This window comes from Osmia lignaria, unplaced genomic scaffold (assembly GCF_051020975.1).
Source record: "Osmia lignaria lignaria isolate PbOS001 unplaced genomic scaffold, iyOsmLign1 scaffold0013, whole genome shotgun sequence".
Lineage (NCBI taxonomy): Eukaryota > Metazoa > Arthropoda > Insecta > Hymenoptera > Megachilidae > Osmia > Osmia lignaria.
Window position 1 is genome coordinate 4142371 of NW_027478167.1, and position 4722 is coordinate 4147092.

Below are 4722 nucleotides of genomic sequence, written 5' to 3' on the forward strand. Positions count from 1 at the left end.
GGGCCTGACGGACATATTTCGAGATATTTCTTCTTCTTGTTGTTCTTCTTCTGCACAGCTAAGCTGGAAGTGGCATTTGCGGCTCGCACTAGTGCAGAGTTATCTCAAAGAAAGGGGCCACGGTGTTTCTGTATTTCTATTATGTTGGTGCGGCTTCGGAACTTTTAAATATCTTGATATATCTCGAGAACTACGCATCTGATCAAAAAATATCATAGAACATAAAAAGTAGGAAACTTAATTCTCTACAAAAAAGGTCTCTTAACATTTTGCCATAGCTCGCTTGGTTTCCGAGATATTTGCAGATATATCTCAAGGGAAGGGGCCTGACGGACATATTTCGAGATATTTCTTCTTCTTGTTGTTCTTCTTCCGCACAGCAAAGCTGGAAGTGGCATTTGCGGCTCGCACTAGTGCAGAGTTATCTCAAAGAAAGGGGCCACGGTGTTTCTGTACCTCTATTATGTTTGTGCGGCTTCGGAACTTTTAAATATCTCGATATATCTCGAAAACTACGCTTCTGATCAAAAAATATCATAGAACATAAATTGTAGGAAACATGATTCTCTACAAAAAAGGTCTCTTAACATTTTGCCATAGCTCGCTTCGTTTCCGAGATATTTGCAGATATATCTCAAGGGAAGGGGCCTGACGGACATATTTCGAGATATTTCTTCTTCTTGTTGTTCTTCTTCTGCACAGCTAAGCTGGAAGTGGCATTTGCGGCTCGCACTAGTGCAGAGTTATCTCAAAGAAGGGGGCCACGGTGTTTCTGTACCTCTATTATGTTGGTGCGGCTTCGGAACTTTTAAATATCTTGATATATCTCGAGAACTACGCATCTGATCAAAAAATATCATAGAACATGAAAAGTAGGAAACTTAATTCTCTACAAAAAAGGTCTCTTAACATTTTGCCATAGCTCGCTTCGTTTCCGAGATATTTGCAGATTTATCTCAAGGGAAGGGGCCTGACGGACATATTTCGAGATATTTCTTCTTCTTGTTGTTCTTCTTCTGCACAGCTAAGCTGGAAGTGGCATTTGCGGCTCGCACTAGTGCAGAGTTATCTCAAAGAAAGGGGCCACGGTGTTTCTGTATTTCTATTATGTTGGTGCGGCTTCGGAACTTTTAAATATCTTGATATATCTCGAGAACTACGCATCTGATCAAAAAATATCATAGAACATAAAAAGTAGGAAACTTAATTCTCTACAAAAAAGGTCTCTTAACATTTTGCCATAGCTCGCTTCGTTTCCGAGATATTTGCAGATTTATCTCAAGGGAAGGGGCCTGACGGACATATTTCGAGATATTTCTTCTTCTTGTTGTTCTTCTTCTGCACAGCTAAGCTGGAAGTGGCATTTGCGGCTCGCACTAGTGCAGAGTTATCTCAAAGAAAGGGGCCACGGTGTTTCTGTACCTCTATTATGTTTGTGCGGCTTCGGAACTTTTAAATATCTCGATATATCTCGAAAACTACCTTTCTGATCAAAAAATATCATAGAACATAAATTGTAGGAAACATGATTCTCTACAAAAAAGGTCTCTTAACATTTTGCCATAGCTCGCTTCGTTTCCGAGATATTTGCAGATTTATCTCAAGGGAAGGGGCCTGACGGACATATTTCGAGATATTTCTTCTTCTTGTTGTTCTTCTTCTGCACAGCTAAGCTGGAAGTGGCATTTGCGGCTCGCACTAGTGCAGAGTTATCTCAAAGAAAGGGGCCACGGTGTTTCTGTATTTCTATTATGTTGGTGCGGCTTCGGAACTTTTAAATATCTTGATATATCTCGAGAACTACGCATCTGATCAAAAAATATCATAGAACATAAAAGGTAGGAAACTTAATTCTCTACAAAAAAGGTCTCTTAACATTTTGCCATAGCTCGCTTGGTTTCCGAGATATTTGCAGATATATCTCAAGGGAAGGGGCCTGACGGACATATTTCGAGATATTTCTTCTTCTTGTTGTTCTTCTTCCGCACAGCTAAGCTGGAAGTGGCATTTGCGGCTCGCAATAGTGCAGAGTTATCTCAAAGAAAGGGGCCACGGTGTTTCTGTACCTCTATTATGTTTGTGCGGCTTCGGAACTTTTAAATATCTCGATATATCTCGAAAACTACGCTTCTGATCAAAAAATATCATAGAACATAAATTGTAGGAAACATGATTCTCTACAAAAAAGGTCTCTTAACATTTTGCCATAGCTCGCTTCGTTTCCGAGATATTTGCAGATATATCTCAAGGGAAGGGGCCTGACGGACATATTTCGAGATATTTCTTCTTCTTGTTGTTCTTCTTCTGCACAGCTAAGCTGGAAGTGGCATTTGCGGCTCGCTATAGTGCAGAGTTATCTCAAAGAAAGGGGCCACGGTGTTTCTGTATCTCTATTATGTTGGTGCGGCTTCGGAACTTTTAAATATCTCGATATATCTCGAAAACTACGCTTCTGATCAAAAAATATCGTAGAACATAAATTGTAGGAAACATAATTCTCTACAAAGAACGTCTCTTAACGTTTTGCCATAGCTCGCTTCGTTTCCGAGATATTTGCAGATTTATCTCAAGGGAAGGGGCCTGACGGACATATTTCGAGATATTTCTTCTTCTTGTTGTTCTTCTTCTGCACAGCTAAGCTGGAAGTGGCATTTGCAGCTCGCAATAGTGCAGAGTTATCTCAAAGAAAGGGGCCACGGTGTTTCTGTATCTCTATTATGTTGGTGCGGCTTCGGAACTTTTAAATATCTCGATATATCTCGAAAACTACGCTTCTGATCAAAAAATATCGTAGAACATAAATTGTAGGAAACATAATTCTCTACAAAGAACGTCTCTTAACGTTTTGCCATAGCTCGCTTCGTTTCCGAGATATTTGCAGATTTATCTCAAGGGAAGGGGCCTGACGGACATATTTCGAGATATTTCTTCTTCTTGTTGTTCTTCTTCTGCACAGCTAAACTGGAAGTGGCATTTCCAGCTCGCAATAGTGCAGAGTTATCTCCAAGAAAGGGGCCACGGTGTTTCTGAATCTCTATTATGTTGGTGCGGCTTCGGAACTTTTAAATATCTTGATATATCTCGAGAACTACGCATCTGATCAAAAAATATCATAGAACATAAAAAGTAGGAAACTTAATTCTCGACAAAAAAGGTCTCTTAACCTTTTTGCCATAGCTCGCTTCGTTTCCGAGATATTTGCAGATTTATCTCAAGGGAAGGGGCCTGACGGACATATTTCGAGATATTTCTTCTTCTTGTTGTTCTTCTTCTGCACAGCTAAACTGGAAGTGGCATTTCCAGCTCGCAATAGTGCAGAGTTATCTCCAAGAAAGGGGCCACGGTGTTTCTGAATCTCTATTATGTTGGTGCGGCTTCGGAACTTTTAAATATCTTGATATATCTCGAGAACTACGCATCTGATCAAAAAATATCATAGAACATAAAAAGTAGGAAACTTAATTCTCGACAAAAAAGGTCTCTTAACCTTTTTGCCATAGCTCGCTTCGTTTCCGAGATATTTGCAGATTTATCTCAAGGGAAGGGGCCTGACGGACATATTTCGAGATATTTCTTCTTCTTGTTGTTCTTCTTCTGCACAGCTAAACTGGAAGTGGCATTTCCAGCTCGCAATAGTGCAGAGTTATCTCAAGGAAAGGGGCCACGGTGTTTCTGAATCTCTATTATGTTGGTGCGGCTTCGGAACTTTTAAATATCTCGATATATCTCGAAAACTACGCTTCTGATCAAAAAATATCATAGAACATAAATTGTAGGAAACATGATTCTCTACAAAAAAGGTCTCTTAACATTTTGCCATAGCTCGCTTCGTTTCCGAGATATTTGCAGATATATCTCAAGGGAAGGGGCCTGACGGACATATTTCGAGATATTTCTTCTTCTTGTTGTTCTTCTTCTGCACAGCTAAGCTGGAAGTGGCATTTGCGGCTCGCACTAGTGCAGAGTTATCTCAAAGAAGGGGGCCACGGTGTTTCTGTACCTCTATTATGTTGGTGCGGCTTCGGAACTTTTAAATATCTTGATATATCTCGAGAACTACGCATCTGATCAAAAAATATCATAGAACATGAAAAGTAGGAAACTTAATTCTCTACAAAAAAGGTCTCTTAACATTTTGCCATAGCTCGCTTCGTTTCCGAGATATTTGCAGATTTATCTCAAGGGAAGGGGCCTGACGGACATATTTCGAGATATTTCTTCTTCTTGTTGTTCTTCTTCTGCACAGCTAAGCTGGAAGTGGCATTTGCGGCTCGCACTAGTGCAGAGTTATCTCAAAGAAAGGGGCCACGGTGTTTCTGTATTTCTATTATGTTGGTGCGGCTTCGGAACTTTTAAATATCTTGATATATCTCGAGAACTACGCATCTGATCAAAAAATATCATAGAACATAAAAAGTAGGAAACTTAATTCTCTACAAAAAAGGTCTCTTAACATTTTGCCATAGCTCGCTTCGTTTCCGAGATATTTGCAGATTTATCTCAAGGGAAGGGGCCTGACGGACATATTTCGAGATATTTCTTCTTCTTGTTGTTCTTCTTCTGCACAGCTAAGCTGGAAGTGGCATTTGCGGCTCGCACTAGTGCAGAGTTATCTCAAAGAAAGGGGCCACGGTGTTTCTGTACCTCTATTATGTTTGTGCGGCTTCGGAACTTTTAAATATCTCGATATATCTCGAAAACTACGCTTCTGATCAAAAAATA